This window comes from Phyllostomus discolor, chromosome 8 (genome assembly GCF_004126475.2).
Source record: "Phyllostomus discolor isolate MPI-MPIP mPhyDis1 chromosome 8, mPhyDis1.pri.v3, whole genome shotgun sequence".
NCBI classification, from domain to species: Eukaryota; Metazoa; Chordata; class Mammalia; order Chiroptera; family Phyllostomidae; genus Phyllostomus; species Phyllostomus discolor.
In genome coordinates this window covers 101,689,710-101,711,555 of record NC_040910.2, presented here as the reverse complement: position 1 = coordinate 101,711,555, position 21,846 = coordinate 101,689,710, and positions in this window count along the sequence as shown.

Here is a 21,846-nt window from a genome sequence, read left to right as displayed (position 1 = left end):
AGGGTGGCAGGAGATGGGTCTGGCGTCAGAACACATCGGGTTCTGTAGACCGTGGCCATGAATTGTATTTAGAGTGAGGTGGGGTGAAAAAGACAGCCAGGGTGCCTCTCCTTTGGGGCCCCTGGAAGGTTCTAGCAACCCCCTCCTCTTCCCTGCCTCCCGGACTTAGGAAGTGAGGAGCTGAATCTGGGCGTCGGGCAAAGACCTGGTTTACTCATCAGTTCACGCATCCGTCTGTCCACGCAGCCCACCAGAATCTCTCCAGTTATTTGACAACAGTTAGTGCACACCTACTCTGTGCTTGGTGCGGCCACTCACTAGCCACGGGCCTTGAGCGAATGGCTCATCTCCTGTATCTGTAAAGTGGGGGCCGCAATGATTCTTTTTGTTGCTTCAGAAATGTGTGAGGACTGAGCGAAATAAAAGTGCTCACACTGCTTCGCACAGCCCCGGACACGTCGTGAGCGGTCACACACGGTCACCACGTGACTAGTTGCTAGTGTTGGCACGCTCCTCCACACCAGCCTTCTCTAATGTGCCGGAGGGAGTCAGACTGTGTGCACCCCGCTTCGGGGAGCCCTCCCAGAGAGGACGTCCCTGCTCTGTGCTCCCAGAGCTTCCCTGTGCTCCTTGCCCTTCCCAAACTGCCCCACCCCTGCTCCCTGCCCTCTGCCCTCTGCCCTCTGCCCCTCTGCCCTCTGCCTCCTGCCCCTGTGTGTTGTCAGAACTCAACAGAGCACCCGCCTGGGCCTCACATTCTAACTGGCCCCTTTACTTGTCAACCCACCTCCGTCTGCCCCGCCTCGTGAGCCACCCACTCAGCACCCTCTCCAGAAAGGGGGTGTGCTGTCTTATGTTGGCCCAACTGGGGGCTCAAAGCCCAGGCACAGAAACTTAAGTTCTCCAGAGCAAAACCTGGAAAGAGCCCAGGCTTTGAAGCCCTTTGGAGTCAGACACGTTGAGCAAACGCTGGCTCCAGCACATCCTTGCTGTTGGCCTCTGCAAGTCGCTTCATGTCCCCGAGCCTCAGTTTCTTCACCTGCCCAAGGGAGCCACAGTACCTGCGGGTGGAGGGCTGCCGGGGCTCGGAGGGCCGTGCACGTGCAGCTCCCACGTGAGGAGCGTGTTTCCCGAGTTCCTGGGAACCATGGGCGAGTCGGGCTGCGCACACACCCCTCACTGATAAGGGGGTTCTGGGCCCCGGCCTGGGCCCGGGGTGCAAATCCCAGGAATCGCACTCACGTGTGCGTGCACTTCTGCCTGGGGTGAGGATCGAACCCTTTCATCGGGTTGTCCAAGGGGTCCTGAGCCCAAAAGGTGAGGACGGGGGGATAACATGGCCACAAACTTAAAAGGATGAAAGGAGTCTAGAATTTGTTTGTCCATGTTTTAAAAATTCAGCATTCAGTCAACAGGGCTTTGGTGACCTCTCTGTGCCGGGCCCTGTGGGGGAGTCAAGGACACGCATCAAGGTGCACCCCCATAACGGCGGGGACTAGCCCCCTGGGGACACTGTGCTTCCAGTACATAGAGCTCCTCACCGGTTCATCTTCAGTGACCCTTTCTGCTGCCCTGTGGGAGAGGCCGGGGGGGGGGGGGTCATTTTACAGGTGGTAAACTGAGGCTCAGGGATGCTAAGTGACTGGTCCAAAGCCACACAACGGAGAAGCCAGGACTGCGAGCCCTGCACCCACGCCTCCCTCGGGCATGCCCACTGGCCCACCAGCCCACCGGGAGTGGAGAGCTGCTTCCTGGGCACAGGGCTGCAACGGGTGCATACAGGCTTGTTCATCTTCCTCCTCCTCCTGGCCTCGGACGCTTGATGCAGCCCACCCACTGCCCTCGGCCATGGGACCTGTAGGGCCCTGGCCCGGACGTGGGTTCCCCTCCATAACTCCTGTCACTCCCTGTGTTCCCCCCACACCTCCCAGGGAGGGATGTAATCGGGACTTGCTGGAAGAGGCAGGCTGGCTTTGGAGCTGGAGGTTTTGAAGGAGGGGGTGGCTTGTGCATTAGATGGAACGGGTGGGGTTGTGAGAGGTGGGGGGCACCTGCTGAGGGACCCTCCCTCCCCACACAGCTTCCCCAACACGATCGTTTTGATGCTGCTGAGGATAAGCCAGGCCTCAGCCCACGCGAAACTCTCCGCACACACCTCCAGCTCCGGGCAGTCCCCGAGACCTCGTCAGGGGCTGGCCCCGTGCCTAGGTCCCAGCCCTCGGCACCAGGTAGCAGTGGGGGGCAGGAGGCCCAGCGTGCTCCAGTATTTATTTATTTATTTGAAGGCACAGCATTTACACAAACTGGCTTGGATTCCCCGGGGGCCTGGGGGAGGGAGACGCTGCTGCCTGGGCCTTTGATGTGTGAGAGAGGAGATGGCAAGATGGTGCTGGGAGTTGCTGCCACTGTGGGGCGTGTGTGGAGGGGGGGGTTGGCTCGGGGGTGGGGGAGAGGAACGCTGGTGACATCACCCTAAGGAGGCCAAGGGTGGTGGGCGCTGTGGCCAGGCCCAGGGATGACTAGAAGGGACCGGAAGGTGGGAAAGAGAAAGGACGGCATTCCTGACCTGGACCCCTTGGTCTGAAGCCTGGCTGTGACCTGCCCCCACAGGGCTGCAGCCGCTGCCTCGGGTGGAGGAGCTGAAACACCCTCCATGGGAGACGGGAGAAAAGGGAGGCAGGGTGATGGAGGCCCGGAGGCAGAGGCCGCTGTAGCCCTGTAGGCAGCGGCCAGGCTCCGAACAACTCCATTCCGTGCCTCCCACCGGCCGCCCCACGGAGAGGCCTAGACGATGGTGGCACAGCACCTGGAAGGCCAACGTTCAGGGCTCGGGGCATTGAAGTACAGGCCAGAGAGACCCACTCGGGGCCACCAAGACTCGCCAAGAAGGGCTCTGTGACTGGGTGCTCCTGTCTCTCCATATGTCTAGGGTGATCAAGGGGGTGAGTGCTGAGTGATGAGGGGTGCTTGCTTGTAATCCAATGAATGGATGGATGGATGGATGGATGAATGAATGAATGGATGGATGAATGAATGAATGGATGCATGAAGATGACACAGATGCGATGACAGAAAGACAGGAGCACATCTAGCATGTCACCCATATTTACTTCTGAGTGTCTTCCACGGGCCAGGCACTGTTCTAGGGGAGAATGAGTGAGACCCAGGGCACCCAGGGTGATACAGGGTGCAGGGTGAGGCGAGCCATCCTTGTTAGCCTGTCGTTGGAAATAATTTCCAACTTAGAAAAAGTGTCAAAACTAAAAATAGGACAAAGAGCATACCTTTAATATATTTCCCTTAGATTAACCTATTGTTATTTTTTTTACCCCCGTTACTTTATCATTCTCTCTCTCTTTGCTGTTTTCCCTGAACAATTGAAGGGTGAGGTGTGTGTATCATGGCCCTTTGCCCCTAAATAGTTCAGTGTGTGTTTCCTGGGAATAGGGACATTCTCGGTCCCCAATTTCATGAATTGGCATCGACACAATATTTTATTCAATCTACCATCCATAGGTCCGTATGTCCATTGGATATCCATATATATATTTTTCAATTTTGATTAGGCTTGATTGTATTGACCCAACAATTTCCTTTCTGGGGCTTTTTTTCTTCCAGTTCACTGGAACCTGGGAGGTCACAGAGCTGTGGGGAGGGAGACAAGCAGTGATGGATGGGCCCAGAGACCGCAGGCCAGCACGAGCTGCTGAGTGAGACGGAGGTGAGCCTGTGGGGTGTCCCCAGCAGGCCGGGACGTCCTGGTGCTGCGCTCAGCAGACCCTGAGAGGGCAAGAGGGCAACCCAGGCCTGGACCCCTAGCTCTCCAAGGGCAAGGTGTCCCCACCTTCTCAGGCAGGGGCCCCATTTTGAAGGTACTTTGAGACCAGGTTCCCAAGTGTCAAGAGGCTCCCGAGTGCCTGAAGAAGCTTCCTTTTGCCCTGCATACCTGGGGGGTGTGAACTCAGAAAAAAGAAAAACTCCCAGTTTCCAGAAAGTCCAGAACACAGCACAGCCAGCATGCCATCCGTCTGGCCTGCCACACTCCCCAGCACACTCACTCCAGGGGTGGGGATGAGTGGGCGGACCCTCATCAGTTCTTGCAAATGTTCCAGCCGCCAAGTCCCAGGCCCGGGCAGGGCCAGGGGTGGCCAGTGGGAAAGCGGTGTCCCAATCCCAGGGAGCCTCTGGGATTTATGAGTCCCTAGGATTTATGGCGGGTGGAGTCTCTACCCACGGACAGCTGAAACCCTCCTGTCTCTCTGAGCCTCTTCTGGAAAGTCCCCTCAGCCCATGGTAGGCTCTGGTCCCCTCCCCACACTCTTGGTGTTGCTAGAGCTGGCCTTTCCAGGGCAGGGTCCCTGCCTGTTGCCTTCTCCGCCATATCGCCACGCCTCGAACAGCACCTGGTACCTAGGAGGTGTCCATAAATATTTTTATTTCTATCCAGCAGACCGCATTAGCACTTGTGTTTTATGGTTCTAAGGCTCTGCCAGACAAATCATTGGTCTGCTAATCCCAGGGACCTTAGGCTTTGCATAGTAGTGGGTGGGAGCGTACTACTCCATCCACTGGCTGAATCCGATGACCTCCATGCACCACCTATTGGAAAATGTAAAGGGAGCTGGAGAGAGAAGGCAAGGTGGGGCAGAGGGGAGCCTCAGGAAGAGCAGGGACCACCTGGTGTTTACCCCTGCTGAAGGCCAGTGGGTGGAGCCTGCGGCCAGAAGACTCTTGGTTTGACATCAAGAAGGACTCCTCAGTATATTTTGGTGTATCTTGGACCGTTTCATTGTCAACCTATCCAGAGACACTAGGGTGCCAGAGATGACTTCTTGACCCTTCCAGATGGCCCTTTGGGGGCCTCCTAAGCCCATCCAAAACCCTGCCCACCAGGAGTGGGAGGCTGGACTGCGGATGGTTGGCTTAAGACCGTATCCTCGGACTGCGCCAATGGGGCCAAAGGTGCCCCACACACTGCCTGGCCTGGGATGGGATCCAAACTTGGTCCCCAGGGTCCTCCCACCCCTGCTGGACAGCAGCCTCTCCCAGTGACTCAGCCCTGACGTCGTGGGGCAAGCGGAAAGGCAGAGGGCGTGGGAGGTGGTGTACCCTCCCTCCTGTCCTCACCTCCCTGGGCTCAGTCCCTATAACCTCCTTCCTTTCCACCATTCCTATCCTCTCTAAACTCTCCATGAGTTTCCCATGAGCCCATGCGCCCAGAGCTGTTGCCCTTGCCTGTGGAGACACGCCCTGCGTGTGCCTAGGTGTGGGCCAGGCCGCTGTGGCTTGTGGGATAGAAGAAGCACCGTGTGAGAGGGGTCCTCGTCTGGGTCCCACTCCTTCTCCCCTCACTGTGGCAGCCCCCCATTACAAAGCGGTGGGGTACCAGCTTCTTTCTTCAGTGGCCGGGGCTCCTCTTGATTCACACCTGACCTCTCCCTGCCCCCAGGCCTTGGATCTGTTTACTACCTACTTTCCAGGGCTCCCTTATGTGTGGGATCTCAGTTTCTTTTCCCCAGATGGAAGAGGGTCTCTGAGACTCGAACTTTCCCCCTCACAGGCCGGTGCACTGGGGCCTCCAAGTCTGTCCTGCCTGAGTCCCGCTCAGCCGGCCCCCTCCTCTGCCTCACTTCAAAGCCTGGAGCCAGCAGGAGCTAATTACATGCCCCCCCCGCCCCCCTCACTCGTTAAGTGTCATTAGCCCCAGTTTACAGATGAGGAAACTGAGACTGGGGAGGTGGAGGACGTCACCCCCTTCACCCCCGCCCTGGCCCTTGAGCCAGGGCTGGCACAGGGTCTGGGGACCCTGCCAAGACTCCCTTTCCTTGGAGAAGCCCGGCCCCCAGATACCCGTTCCAGGTCCCGATTCCTGCCTCTCCCCAGCTCTTGTCTCCTTGCCCCAGAGCCGGCTGTGGGTCCGGGCAGACCGCTGTGCAGCCCCCGGGATGGGGTGGGCAGGGAGCCTCTCTGAAATCGCACAGAGGCAAAATGTAAATGAGCCCCCCAATTACTGCAGAGTCAGGGCGGTGGCACTTTAGGTAATACGACTTGGGGAGTGGAGGGACCCCCACCCTCCCGCTCATCAGTTTTCCAGGGGCCTCCCCCGTGGGCAGAGGTCCCCACGATGCCGCGATGCCGTCATGCTGCGTGGGGCTGGGCTGGGTGGGGCTGGGTGGGATGAGGTGGGGCGGGGCTGGGGAGGGTGCTGACACTGGCAGCCCTTGGGAGGGCACCGAGCTGATGCCGTCAGCTAGGACAGCCCTGCCCTCGGGGACAAGAGAGAAACTGCATCTCAGCCCCTCCTGGGGCAGGCAGGGCCTCCCTCTGCGGCCTGGGAGCCTGGCCAGCTCCGAGACCCTGTCTGACTCAGCCCGAGGGGCTGCGAGGTCTTCAAGGTGCCCCTCAGCAAAGGGGGACAGGCCCTCATTTTTACGGACAGGGAGACGGAGGTCCAGTGGGGACTGCACGGCACAGAGGGGACAGCAGCGTGTGGAGTGTGCAGTCAGTGAAGCTGGGGCTCCCGAGGGGAAAGCAGAGGCTGGGAGTGGGCAGGTGGTGGGACGTGAGGGGGCTGGGCAGGGAAATGCGTCGCTCACCACGCTGTGGCCTTCCCCTGTGCTGAGATCTGATGGCAAATTTCTTTCATGGCTCCTATGGACAGGTGTCTTGCCGGGCCCATGGCAGAAGGTAAATACTCATCTACTCACTAGTCGAGTTTTTCAATGCTAAGGACTTCGTGAATGTACAAGGGGTTAAACTGCAGCAAGAGAGATGGAGGGCCGACTACAGGAAGAACTCTGCACTTCAGTGGGTGAGGGCCTCCGAGACAAGCGCCTCACACAGGAGCAGGCATTCGGGCCCTGTCTGGGACCCTAGATCCTTCTCTGGGGTGGAGGGAGGCGTCCACCCTGTGGGCTTCTCCCCTCCACACGGTTCTCAGCTTGGGATGAAAGTCCTGTGGACTTCGTCTGTCATCATGGGAAGATCCCACATCCGGGAAAAATGGAGGTGACATCACCGCAGCTTTGGACCAGGTGTGCGGCTGCCCCTTGCTGAGCCTTCGCCCCTGCAGCTGCAAGGGTCTCGGCTGAGGTCTCGTGGGGGAGCTCTGGGGAGAGGAGCAGTCAGGAAGCAGAGGGAAGCGGAATCGAAGAGCCTGGCTCCCTGCTCCTCCCTCTGTCCCCACCCTGCCTCTTCTTCCCAGCACCGGATGTATCTCTTCAGGGTCCCTCTGGCCTGGGGACTCCTTAGGAGTGGCCGCAGCCAGATGAAGTGACTTGGAGAGCAGAGAAGGCAGGGGACCTGGCTGTTTGACACGGTGGGGCTGTCGCTGCTCTGCCCTGAGCCTTAGTCTCCCCTGTTTTCCAATGGGAGGCTCGGGCCGAGCAGCGGATTTTCCAGTGGTAAAGGATTCCATGTTGTTGCAACCTGCATAGAAGGACAATTCGGGGACAGACCTAAGCCGGCATGCTGTGGGTAAATCGAGGGCGGGGTCCAGAATGCCGCTCCCCGCGGATATTCACGGCTGCACGCTGTGTCCTCTCCCTGGGGAGGGCCCCTCCTTCCCCCTTCCTCAGCCTTCATCAGCAGAAACCCGAGGTTTCCCTGGGGCAGGACTCCTGTGCCTTGTATTCCTCGCAGTGGGCTACGGCCCACCTCCCTTCAGAGGACGGGGGATCTTTAAGGCAGGGGATGGCTTCTCTGGGACTGACTGACTGGCTGGCTCCAGCGTGGACGTGGCGACGTGGCAGAGGCTGAGTCTCATGCAGCTCGGCCTGCTACAGCTCCCTCGGCTGCCTCCATCCCGGGAAGTACGACCCCGCGCCTCTGCCCCACTGCCAAAGCCCAGCTCCTTTCGTCTGGCCTGGTGGACGGAGCTCTGGCCCTGGTCTGGATGCCAGCCTACGCGCTACAGACCCTCAGTGAAGCGTTCCCCCACCCTGGGCCTCGCTCACCTCCAGACCATCTCCAAATCCCTTCCAGGTTGGACCTTACATCAAATCTATGCTTAGAAACTCATTTGGTCCCACAAAATATCCTACCTTTCTTTTGTTCATTTGCATTCTATTTGCATAAATCTGCATGGAGCATCAAGAGTCTCGGTTTTTCTACTGAGTTGCCCCTGCTCCCATTTCTGGTCTCATCTCTCCCCTAAATGACACGAACGAGGAGCAGGTGCCAGGGACCGTGTCTCGTCCCTGTGACCCTGTCACCTGGCACAGGGCCTGTGACATAGTGTGTGCCCCGTAAACACTTGTTGAAGTGAAATGGCTGAGAAGAGGTGCTGGGTGTGGGGAGGGGGAGTGGTCAGCAATATCAGGGAGGTGGGCGAGTCAATGTCTACATTCATAGATTCACCAAGATGCAGCGACGGGGTCCCACAGGGGTGTGACAGATGCCCCAGGTCATTTGGCCAGTTGGTGGCAGAGCTCCAGCTTGATCCCTTGATGTCTAGGCTGGTGTTGAGAGGGGGAGGCAGGACCGGGAGGGAGGAGGCTGGCTGGAGGGTGGGTGGGGGGCTCTCCCCTTCCTATGTTACCTCCCCTCGGGCTGAAAGAGGAGTTGACCTTGGTTCTCCCGGTTACAGAGTGAGAGACCTGCAGGGAGGGGCGGCCCCTCTGGATGGTGAGCGGTCCGGGACTCTGAACGGCCGTGAGAGACCCAGAGTGTGGATGGGAAGGTGGCAGAGTGGCAGGCCCTGGTCCTGGCCTTCCTTTGGGCTCCCAGGGGGCTTCTGAAGGGAGTGAAACCCTCTGCCCTGGAGCTCTCGGAACATCAGAGGGAGCCTGGTGAAATCAGCCTGGTGCGGTGACAGGGGACAGGGCCCTGGGACTGCTCAGAAAGTCCCCAGCCTTGTGACCCAGGAGGACAGAGAGGGACACACAGGCCAGCCCCCCTCCAGCAGCAGTCACGCCAGCAGCCTGCCTCTACTCAGGCCATTCTCCCCGCCTCACCCACCACCCACGCACCCAGGGCGGGCACCCCTCCGAGGGGATTAGGGCATCCGCTCCATTAGGGGCCCAAGGGGGAGGGAGAGCTAAGGGGCAGGGTCTGAAACTGGGGGTGTAGGTCGGGAAAGATGCTGCGAAGCATTCTCAGAGAGTGAGGCCAGACCCAACCAGCTTCTCCATCCTCCACCACCACACCCCCCACCCCCGTTTCATCGGCATTGCTGCTGGAGCTCAGAAGGTGTGAGTGGGGAGCCCCTAGGTCCAGGCCCCCCTCCTCGTGCCCAGGACTCTGTTGCTTTGACTGGACACCAGGGCCCTCTGGATGGAGCCTCTGAGGGGAAACCCATCCATCCCCAAGCTCATCGAACACCCAGGGTTTGCACTATGCTTGCAGGGAGCCCTCCGGAGTGATGGGGCTGACTGTCATCAGTCTATGGGGGAGGCAAGACACCCCTGTACTCAGGGTATAGACGGGCGAAGCGAACACAGAAGGGCTGAGGTGCAGAGAAAAGGGTAGACAGGATCCAGCAGACTGCATCTTCTTTGGAAAAGAAGAGCCTGGAACCTAAGGAGGGGAGGGGAAAGGGATGTCGTCTCAGAGGCTTAGGGGGAGGGCAGAGTAGGGGGGGGATGACGACCCTGAGCTGAGGATGGGAGCCAAGGGACGACAGAGAGCCGATGAGGGAGGATGGGAAGCCAGGAAGACGGTACCTCGGTCCAGGCCTGAGGGGCTGAGGGAGGGGAGGGAGGATGCTGAGTCCTCACAGGGCAGAGTGAAGGATGGCAGGGATGCAGGGGCCCAGAGGCAGGCCTGGCCCAGAGCCTGCCCGCACTCCCCGACCCCGTGCCCATCCTGGCCCACCCCGGCTCTGCCCAAGGCCAGTGTATCCTGGCCCCCAGCTCTCTCCCAGCAGAGCCAGCCCCAAGCCAGCGCCGGGAGCAGGGTGCCACAGCTGCTGCTCGGTTCGGCGTGGAGCCTCGGTGGGGGTTAATGGGAGACTGCCAGGCGCCGCTTAATAGGATTTTAATTATACAGCTCCAGCAAGAATTTTTCCCCCCTGGGCTTGGGCCCTCACAGATACCTCCATCTCCACCTCAGCATCTTCCCAGCCCTGCAGCCTGCGCTCCCAGGCCCCCGCCCCCCCCCCCCCCACCGTGGGGGCCTCTGGCCTATCTCCTGGGCATCCGGGGAGGGCCTGGCATCTGCCCCCAGCAATCAGAGGGAGAACAACACCAGCTCTTGGGGAGAGCCCTGCCGTGGGCAGCTCCTCCGAGGTCTGCATCCAGGGCCGTGCATGGGCAGCCTTGACCTTGGTGCTGGGCAGGGAGGGCGTGCCCACCCTTCCACTCAGAATGGACTCCGTGCTCGTTTCTCCAGGGCGATCGTGCCCCATGCCAGGCCTGTTCACCATGAGTCTCTCATGTGACGTTTGCAACAACTCCGGGAGGCAGGCAGGGCAGATAGAATGATAATGTCCATTTTATGGATGAGGAAACTGAGGCCCCAAGAGTTTAAGTGACTTGCTCAGGGACAGGATGAGTAAGGAGTCTGGACTCCAAACTAGACTGCAGGTCCTGGCCATGACCCTGAACTCTACTCCCCTCCACGTCTCACCCCTGTCAGAAGGGACATGTGTAGGCCCTCTGTTTTGAAAGCTCTCCTCCCTTCTCCCCTTGTCTAGCTCCCACTGCCCCTCAGGCATGAGACTTTAGCTCCCTCTGAGTCTGGGTTAGGGTCCCCGTCTTCATGCTCACATAGCTCCCACATTTGGCCACCAGAACCCCAACACACCATATTGGATTGCCGGGTTATCTGCCTGGCTTGCCGTTCATCGAGGAGTTCCTTGATCCATGAAGACAAACCTTCCTGACGCCCCCTGGTCGAGCATCGAGGGCCTCCCCACCCAGCTGTTCTCCATGAAATGACCATGGACCCTGACTTGTAGTTGCCCACTCACCCCTCCCCAGTCCCCCAGTCCAGCCAATGCCAGCCACCAGTGTGGCAGGGCCACCAAGTGGACTTCGCGAGTGGTAGCCCTTTGTCTGCGCGAGGCGTTTTCCTTTTGGTCTTTAGCATATTTTTAACACCTAGGTTGTTTGTTTTAGAATCATTTAGACGCGCAGGGAAGTGGCAAAGATAGAACGGAGACGTCCCGTCCACCCCTCACCCAGCTCCCCACTTTGCTAATAACAGCCCGTATCACTGAGGAAGCTGTGTCCCAGCTAGAAATCAAACATCAGTACATTACTCTTAACTAAGCCCAAAACTGTATTTGGGTTTCACCATTTATATTATTTATTATTTAAAAAATTTTATGTATTAATTTGAGTGAGAGAACGAGAGGGGGAGAGAGAGAGAGAGACATTGATTTGTTGCTCCACTCATGTACGCATTTATTGATTTATTCTTGTATGTGCCCTCACTGGGGATCGAACCCACAACCTTGGCGTAATGAGACGACCCTCTCATCAACTGAGCTACCTGGCCGGGGCACCATTTGTATTTTTTAATTCCATTAGTAATAGATGGATCCACTCTTGCATGAGTTTTCAACCATGTTAGAAAATAAATAGCAAAATAAGGATATCCTGTCACCTCCTCCCTCTACCCCAGGGGCAACTCCCCTGCCCCCTTGGGCACATACACCTTTTCCTGCCCCTTTTCACCAGACAGTGGGTCTTGGACTCTGGGGGTCAGCACATCGCTCGCCCTCATCCTCTGAGCGGTGTGCTGACTCTCCCCTGCTCCCCTTCCCGATGCCCTCCCATCCCTCCGGGCTCCGCTCCAGCCACGCCCCCTCTGGGCAGCCCCGAGGCTGCTCCCAGCCCCTCAGAGCGCCCCTGCCTCTCACTGTGCACGCCAAGTCTTTATGTCCCTCCCTTGGCGGCAAACGGCAGGGGGTGATGACAGTGCTTAGCTGATGCTCCCTGGGCAGCTCCCGGAATGGAATGCAGGAGTTACCTGATAATGAGGCTGTGAGTGACAAGTGAATCAGGGCTTCCTATGATCACAAGATGCAATCAGCAGTGGGCAGTGGCCCCCAGTCCTGTGGTGGAGCAGCTAAGAAGATACAGAAGACCCAATGTCTGCCCTCAAGGCTCCCCTCGCAGCTGCTCAGGAAGCACCCACACATCCTGGCTTGGCTCCTGGGTGACTGGGGCCCACAGAGCTCTGGCCAGGCCCACCTGTCTGTGCCCAGCTGGTGCCCAAGGCTGGGGGCTGGGGCTCTGGACAGAACCTCTTCCCCAGCCCATCTGCCAGGTGTGGATTCTGTTCTTTTCTGCTGGAGGCAGGGGGGTGGCTGAGATGTGCCTTGGCCTCCACTCACCCCTGCCGGCGGAGGAGGTTACGTCTCAGCCTTTCTTCTCATCCATACCTCGGGCCTCAGCGAGCCCTGGGGGGCAACTTGGCACTACTGCCTCAGTTTACCTGCCCCCATCAAAGCATCCTCCGCTTTCCTCCCAGGAGGCTGCGCCACCCACCAGTATCACAGAGAACTTATCTTGTCCCCCCCAACCTGTGCCGGTGGACCTCATCCCACACTTTCCCCCAAGGCCCTGGGCAGGGGGCTGGGGCTGGGAGGGAGCCGATTCCTGTGGTGGCAACCGTCCACCTGGGGAGCTGGCCATCTGACCTGCTGCTGCCCAGTTCACTCACCCGCCCTGCCTCAGCACTGTGCTTGTTTCTGCCAATCCCGGGAAAAGAAAATGCTGGTGAAGGAAACAGCGGCTTCACCCCTAGAATCCGATCCTTTGATGGTGGAGCCCCTTCCCGCAGTCCCATGGCCTCCCTCCCGCTGCCCCTAACTGCCTGGGCCTTCAGGTCAGAGAAGATGGGCAGGAAGAGGGCTCTGGAGATGAGAGGGGTCCTGGGGACCCAGGGATGAGGGGCATTGGTGATGGTGGGGAGATCGACCGGGCAGGAAAGGACAGTGGGGGTGTGGCTCAGGGGGTGCACTCATGTTTAAGGGGACAGTGTTTGCAGCAGGGCACCAGAACCCCGGGCGACTCAGGCCTCCAGCCCAGGAGAAACCGTGGACAGCCCGGGGGGTGGGGGATTGCAGCATCAGCGGCCGGCTGCTGTGGCAGGAGATGAAAGGCCCAGAGTGGGGCTGTTGGCAGACGGACAGGCGGGGTGGGTGGAGGCGTGGGGTGGGGGAGGGGAGATAACCATCTGCGAGGGCTGCCAGGTGTAGACATGGTGCAGTGTGTTGGACGCGGGTGGAGTTTTAGCCCTTGGGATCAGGGCCTGAAGTTGGAAAGGTTCCCTGTGAGGTCATCTAATCCGGGCTGATGCCTGCTAGCCCTCGGTCCCAAACCAGGCAGGCCCTGCCTGGGGACGGCTCCGGGGGCTGGGAGTTGCTCCCTGGCCCCCGCCGGTCCTCCACCTTGCACCGGTCCCAAGCGCTTCTCCTCGAAGTCTAACTCGGGGCCGTCTCTGTCCTACAGGCACTGCCCACCGTAGGGAGGGTGGGCCAGTGCTGGTCACTGGTGAGTCGCTTGCTCACTCCTGGGGTACATCAAAGAGCTGGGGACTGCATCTGTCCCGGCCACTTTTGGTCCTTGATCTGGAGTTTCTCTGAAACTTTAGCTGTATGACATTTTGTGACGTCCCCTCTCCCCACCTCGAAGAGAAGGCTCTAGAGACCGTGGAGAAAAGGAGAAGGAACTTTTTGTCTTCCTAAGTATCTCTCTTAAGTTCTCTCCACGGTTCTCTGCCACACCTACTTCTCCGTCCAGGCTTCCGTCTTTGCTTACCCAGAAATCACTTCAACGGTTCCCGCCCCTTAGGTCCTCCAGACTCCTCCCTCCCCCTAACCCACTCCCTCCCCAGAGCTTCCACAGTGGTCTGGCTAAGGTGAGAATTGACCCCCATCACGTCTCTGCTCACTATCCTTCAATGCACTTCTGCCCTCGGAGCCAGCACGAGGGCCCCAGGCCCCGAACACTCAAGTGCACGCAGACACAGACGCTGCGCTTGCTGAAGAACCTCTGGATGCCCGGGCCACGTGGGACTGGTACTGCGTGCACAACCCACAACTTCAAATCTCTGCTCTTGTAATGAACACCGAAGAGACCCGGGCTGGGGAAGCGCTTCTGACTCTGAGTTCTCGAAACAAAAAAGCAACTCTGCCAGTGACGGTGACGGACCTGGAACAGACGCTTGGGTGAAATAAAAAGGGATAGGATAGACTTGTAAATCCTTCCTTCCCGATAGGGTATATGCGATAGGTTATTATTATTTTTTAGATTTTATTTATTTATTTTTTTAGAGAGGGAAGGGAGGGAGAAAGAGAGAGAGAGAGAAACATCAATGTGTGGTTGCTGGGGGCCGTGGCCTGCAACCCAGGCATGTGCTCTGACTGGGAATCGAACTGCGATGCTTTGGTTTGCAGCCCGCGCTCAATCCACTGAGCTACGCCAGCCAGGGTGATAGGTTATTTTTTTAAAAATTCAATGATAGGTTATTTTTTTAAAAATTCAAGAATAATACAGTGCATTCTTCTTTAAAAAAGATTTTATTTATTTTTAGAGAGAGAGGAAGGGAGGGAGAAGGAGGGAGAGAAACATTGATGTGAAAGAGAAACATCTATTGGTCGCCTCTTGTGTGCGCCTCAGCCAGGAACCACATCTGAAACCCAGGCATGTGCCCTGACTGGGGATTGAACCGGCGAACTTTCAGTTTGCAGGACAATGCCCAACCAACTGAGCCACACCAGTCAGGGCCGCAGTGAATTCTTACATAATACAACTACCTAGTACCATCAAGCTTCCAAGTTCTTGCTTCTCTTTGAGTTCCAGAAGTACACGCAAATTAACGTTGTATTCAGACAGCTGCACACTGAAGGTAACAAACACTTTATCCTACTAAATAATTCATATAACTCTCAGTTTTGTATAAATGTAGGTCCAGATGTAACAGACATGAAACTTGATAGTGAAATTTTATATTGGCAATTACAAAGCATTCATTATATTTTATAAACATATCTCATCATATTTAATCATATTTATAAACTTTTAAATTAAAAATTTAGATTGACTTCAGTCATATTAATTTACTGTTTTGATATTCATTAATTATAATTTGTGTTTTGCCTTTTAATTATAATAGTTACATTAGAATATTTTAGTCATTCAGCCATATAAAAACCACAGCTTTATGAAAATTTTTTATTCTGTTGTTATGAAGACTTATTGTCTGAGAAGTCACAAAGGACATATTTTATTTAACAATGCGGCATCTCATTTTGTGGGCCTCTGTGCTCTTGTCCTGGACCCCACGCATCTGAGGGGCGGCCAGCTCCGTTGCTCCGAATTTCCTGCTGGATTCCGAGGCACGGCCCACCGGAGCCTCCACGGCCCGGCTGCTCTGCCTGCTACTCCAGTCCCATCCGCTGGATGTCTTCGTGCGGCCCTGGGTTGCGCGGGTTCCCAGAATATTCTGTGTCTGCCCCGTGCCTGAGACAACCCTTTTTCCCTTGCCATCGTTTGATGGGCAAATCCCAACTCATACTTCCAGTCTCAGCCTGTGAGTGCCCTCCCCTACCCCCAGCAGGTGGGTGCCCGTCCAGATGCCCCACTCTGTTGGGAAGATGCCTGTGAAAGCACATCTCCCACCAGAAGGCGAGGCTTGGAGGCTGCCTCCCCCTCAGATCAGGATGTTCTTGTCGGCAGAGGCTCTGGGAGGAGGCAGGGGCCTCTGTGGAGGGGCCAGGGGGCTCTGCGTGGTGACCAGAGCTCAGTGCTGACCCTTGGTGCTGGGACCATGGAGGTGCTGACACCCCTGAAGTCTGTAGGCCTTGGGCCTAAAGAAACCGAACATCTTAGGGAAAACCAGCTGAGACCTTGGTCTCTGCCCGGGTCTACGCCACCTGAGTGGGCCCCCAGAGAGCTAAGGCCTGTCTGTGAGGAGGTTGGCAGGAACCCCATTGGCCTCCCTGTCAGCTGCCCTGTAGCTCTGACGTGGGGGGTAGAAAGGGGAGGCAGGATGCTGGGAGGAAGCCAGAGCGGGGTGGGGGCGCACAGGGTGGAGATGGCAGGAAGGCAGCAGGGGCCAGCGGAGGAGGCCCACTGACCCCTCTGTTACAGCCTCTGGTTCCCTGCAGGAGGGTTCTCCTGTGGGCAGAGGGAGGGGCAGGTGCGGTCTGAGGGGAGCCCAGCCTTCTCACTCCTCACAGGACGACTTCAAAGATGTTGGAACCCCATGGTTTATTGAGCACCTACTGTGTGCCAGGCACTGTGCTGATGTGCTTCACCTCACTTTCCCTGCAGAAGCGCAGCCTGCCCATCAGGCTGGCATCAGAGACCATCTAGTCCAGTTCCCCCATTTGACAGAAGGAGAAACTGAGGCTCGGAGAGAGGGAGTGACTTGCCCCAAGGTGAGTGAGAGGCAGAGCCTGGGCTGGAGCTTGCATCTCCTGACTCCTCGCCCAGGGGACTGTCTCCCTGTCCCCCGGGCCTCCAGGACAAGGGCACTCTCTGCTGAGAGCCGGAGGGGCCCACGGCGACGGGCACTCACTCAAGTCCCCAGGATGGTAGCAGCCCGAGGGGAGAACTTCCTCTGCACCACTCACCCCTGCACGCCTTTATGCAGAGTGGTAAGGGGGCTGGGAGGTGGCTCAGTTCAGCCTCAGTTTCCCCTTTCTCCCATGGACTAGATAGCCTGGTCTCCGTGGGCCCTGCTGCCCGTTGGCCTAGCCATCTCCTCTCTGGGTCCCTGGGGTCCCCACCCAGCTTCAGCTTCCCTAAGCCCTAGCACCCCTGGGATCCTGCTTGCTCACCCCAAAGGCCGGGAGAGGAGCTGGAGATAACCCCGAGGAAGAGAAAGTGAGGGGCTGGGTCCCGTCCCTTGTACACCCTATTTATTCTCCCATCATCTTTGTCATCAACATCCTCACAGCAATGACAGATAACATTTGAGTGCTTCTGGCTCTGCTTCTAAGCAAGTACTATCATTTGCTCCATTTCTCAGCTAGAAAAACTGAGGTCAGAGAAGCTGAGTGAGGCCTGAAGCTGCCTTATTAGAAAGTGTCAGGAGGGGCTGACTCCGCAGGCTGTGAGACAGGCACAGAGCCCACGGTCCCACCCTCTCTTCGGTCCCTCTGAGCCACAACCACCGGCTCCTCCTGCCCCTCCTGGGACACCTGAGAAACCTGCCAGGACCCCTCCCCTCTCATCCTACCCTCGCCCTAAGGCTGCAGGCTGGCCAGCCAGATGGGCCGTTATGCGCTGGGAGAGTGTGCAGACCCACCAAGGGGATGCTGGGTTCCCTCCTCCCTCCCTCTGCCCTCTTGCCATCCTGCCCATGGTTGTCCCTGCAGGTGGCTCTGCATGTGCCGTGGATGGCCAGAAACTCTGATGGCCATCTGTTCATTAGACAGCCATGGACTTGAGCTCTGCTATGGCGCCTCCCGTCACACTGGGCACAGTGCAGACAGGTCCAGGCATGGACTCCACCCTCCTGGAGCTCACTGTCCAGTGGTGGTGATGGAGAGGAAATCTATTACCTCCATTCATTCAACAGATGATGACTCCTGGGCGCCAGATGCTATTCTGGGCACTGGGGATGCAGAAATGAACAGAAAGCAGTTTAAGAAATAAACAAGTGATACAGCCTGTAGAAGGGGGTGGGTGTCGTGGGGAAAAGTAGTGCAGGGAGGGGTCAGGGAGTGGGAGCACGGCTGCAGTTACGTCACAAAACGGATTGGTGCCATGGCAGTTTGGAGGTTCTTGGAGAGGAGAGAAGGGACTTCTGGTTCCTGCTTCAGCTGTGCTGCTGCCCTGGAGGGAGCTGGGAGCAGAACTGGGTATTGGAGCACCTAAAAAGCATGGCATACCTGGCTGGTGTGGCTCAGTGGATTGGGTGCCAGCCTGCGAACCCTAGGGTCCTGGTTCGATTCCCAGTCAGGGCACATGCCTGGGTTGCGGGCCAGGTCCCCACTTGGGGGCGTGCGAGAGGCAATCAATCGCACAGGGCTATTTCTCTCCCTCTCTTTCTCCCTCCCTCCCCATCTCTCTAAAAAGAAGTAAATAAAATCTTTTAAAAACCCAGTGTGGCATAGAGCAGGCACAGTGGGGCGTCCTGAAATGATCTCTGATGACCGCCTGTGTGAGAACCTGTGTTCTCTGCACATACCCAGAATGCATGGGGACAGGCCTGCACACAGGGGCACGTGCTCACCTGGACGTGGATATGCACGTGAGTGCACACCATGGAACGGACACCCGGTGCCCGAGCACCTGTGCTACGATGTCAAGCACCCCGCCCCCAAGAGGCTCAGAGCCTCATGGCGGAGGATAGAAGGCATGAAACCAGAGCCGCAGGAAGGCGGGCGGACCCACGGGGCTAGGGATTACAGAGAACTTCCAGGAGGCAGCAGACGCTGAGCCAGGCTGGGCTGCCTGCACCAGATTAAGCTCGAATAACTATAGCTTTTCTGTGATGAAATGAAGTGGGCTAGCTCAGAAGGCAGTGAGTTCTCATCCCTGGAACCTCACAGGAATGCATGACAGCGGGGGATTCACTCCCAGTCTCTCCTTGGGGGGGAGCACTGACGTCTTCTGAAGTCACTGGGGGCCTGTGAAGTGGGGAGAGCCACCGAAGAACTGGAGGAAGGAACGGCAGGGTGAAGCACGCTAGCTTGATCTTCGAGGGCGGTGGGGAGCAACGCAGGGTGTGGGAGCCGCAGAGAGGAGGGGGAGAGCTGAGTCTCGGGAAGATGAGTCAGACAGCAGCTCTCTGCTGGATTAGAACGGAAGAAGGAGGGATGTGGAGGGGGGACCAAGTGCCACCAGCCAAGCGCACGTGTGAGCACATGCACACTGTGTGTGAGCAGAACCCACCCATGACTAGACAATAACCGTCAGTTGTGAGAGCATTGAACAGTCCCAAGTCTTGAAGCAGGGGCCAACCCGGATGATCTCCCAGACCCATTTCCCAAGTTGTAGGCACATGTATAGGTGTACACGCCTGTGTGTGCACACTGGGGCACACGTGAGTACATACGTAGTTTGGCACTCCTTACTCATTGGCGGGGCTCTGTACAGCTAGCGGGGATGCAGCCTGCACTGGTGTTGGTGTCGGGGCGGCTTGGAGGGCCTCTACCTGGGGGCGTAGCTGGGGAGCAAATGTCGAAGACAGGCACACCCCTGTGGGCGTCTGTGGGGAGTTCAGGGATCCTGCTGCCACAGGTGTGACACACAGGTGTGTGTGGGTGTGCACGTGTAGGAGGCAGGACTGAGAGGTACGGATGTGTGAGGCTCTGTGAGTAAATGTCGCTCCGGTAGAGGACTAGCCTGGTACAGACTCCCGGCGAGTCTGACTCCGTCTGGACTGGGGCCGCCTGTGTTGAACGGTGCCGCGAGCCAGAGGCTTCCCTGCCCACGGGCCTGTGACCCACCCTGCTCCCCGGCTTGGTACACAGTAATGTCTCCATTCCAACGGGCGAGGAAGCCCAGGGTCCAAGCGCCTGGCCCGGGTCACACTGCCGCCCACAACAGAACCAGGGCCCGGGCTCCCCGACTCGGGGCCCTCACGCTCGCCTCAGCGGCCGCCTCCAGCGTCTGGAAAGGGGAGTCACGATTGTGGGTTCCGTGCTCCCTTGAAGCCTGTCCTCCCAGGCACCCGCATGCCTCCAGGATCCCAGGCCAGTGTACCTCCCTAAGCTCTCTGCCCCATCCCTGCCCTCACCCTGACCCCCTCCCGCCACCCCCAGGCTCTCCGGCTCCCCCTTCTCCCCGCAGATCCACATCCCCGAAACCACCTCATTCCAGCGTCCGCCCGGAACAGCGTGCCTGTGTATTATCCATATGTTTTCACCCCCAGCTGGGTGCTCAGTTATTGTTCTGGCGCAGGAGGGCGAGGGGGCGGCTTGTGGGTGCAGCGACGCCGGGCTGTCTGCTCAGCTCTCTGCTTGTTATTACCTCTCCTCCAGGCTCCCATTAGCCAGCCTGCCCCAGAGGCCCGCGCAGGCTCCCTGCGCCTCGGCACCTTTGTTCCTTAATTATCACTGGGGAGCCCCGCTCACCTGCCTGCCACTTTCTAAGAAGCTGTCTGGCTCCCCTTCCCCGCCCTGCACCCCCAGGACCTGAGCCCCTACATCCCCCCCCACCCAGAGGGTGGGGGCTGTGTCTAGCAGCGGCTTGCCCCAGGCTACTCCCTGCTCCAGAGCCTCAGGCCTGGCCCCTGCCTGTGCCTCCCAGAGGCCCTTCCTTCCCGTCCCTGCCGCCTTCTCTTAGGACTCTGCCCAGGCTGATGCTGTCTTAGATCTCAGGGCTGGAAGGGACTTCAAACTGTCATGTGGTTCGACACCCAGCTCCCCACTTACTGCCTGGATTGGGCCACCTGCAGTAGCAGTAGGTGCTCAGTGAACAGTCAGCAGGAGATCGCAGCCTCTATCTGGACGCCCCCCAGATGGGCAGCCAGCTCCCCCCCCCCCCGCTCCCCAGGCAACCAGTGCTAGACCTGGGGGTCGCTAGCACTGCCACAAAACCACTCGCCCTCCTCGCTCCCCAGCGCCCTCTGATTTTCCCAGCCCTAAATCTAGAGTCCCCCTTGCCCTGTGTGAGTCTGGGGCTCAGTCCTGTCTTTCCTGCTGCGGGCTCACTGCGTCCTACCTCCGGCAGGAAACCTCCCAGCATGAGCTTCTGTCCCACCCCTGGGGCTCCTCTCGGGCTTGGGGACGCAGCCAACTCTGGCCCCTGGCTTTCCTCCTGTCTCAGGCCTCTGGCTGCGGTTCTTAGGCTGGAAGGCGATGTGGAGGAGGCACTGGGGTGAGAACCCTCAGGCCAGACAAGCTCTGACGGCAGACAGTAACTGCTGCGAGGGCTCCGGCTGTACCCACACCGGCGGGCAGAGGCTGCTCCAGGCTGTGAGGGAAGGCCTCCCCTCCCCTCCCTGCCTGCCCACAGGCTGCTCTGCCTCCCGGCCCTTGCATGGCTCCCTGCTTCCCTGCTCTGTGGGTCCCAGAGGTCTGAGGCTGAGCTTCTGGGTGAAGGGGGCAGTGAGCTGACCCATGGGAGCCCCTGGGACACCCCCATGTCAGGACAGTGGCTGCCCTACTGCTCCTCAGGGGCAGTGCTTCTCTCCAAGGGGATGGATGGCAGTGGTTGCCAGAGCTTATTGCTGCGTTTGCCCGACCTCCTCAGCCGCAGCAGCACGGGGGAAGGAGGCACCTGGGGCGGAGGAACTCTGTCCACAGAGGGTCTCAGAGCCTGGGCCTGGCCACATTCCCGCTGCGCTCCTTGGGGGCCGCTGCACTCAACGCCCCCACCGTCTCCTGCCCCTCCCCCTCCTCACCCATTACCCACTCCCAGTCTGGATCCAGTTGGAGAGTGTCCTTTTGATTTCCATATTTGTATCCTTTTAAAAAAAAAAGATTTTATTTATTTATTTTTAGGGAGGAGAAGGGAGGTAGAAAGAGAGGGAGAGAAACATCCATGTGTGAGAGGAACGTTGATCGGTTGCCTCTTGCGTGCCCCCAACTGGGGACCTGGCCTGCCGCCCAGGCATGTGCCCTGACAGGGAATTGAACCTGAACCGGAAACATTTTGGTTCGAAGACTGGCGCTCACTCCACTGAGCCACACCAGCCAGGGCCTATCTTTTCGTTCTTTAAGTGTGTCTCGGTCTGGGGGCTCCTTGAGGGCAAGGTGGTGCTTCTCGGTGGACGTGGGCGCACGAGCAGGGTGGGTGTGGAGCCTAGCCAAGGCCCGCTCTTGGCTCCGAACGCCTGGTGTCCCAGGAGTGCCGCAGCGAGGCCAGGAAGGCGCCTGGTGCATGTCAGAGGGCCCTCTGGACAAACACCAGCTGGGGGCGGAGGACTCGGGTCAGGAGGCCACCTCCAGCCACCAGACCGTGATCTCAGCTGGGCTGCCCTGTGCTGCTCTCCGGA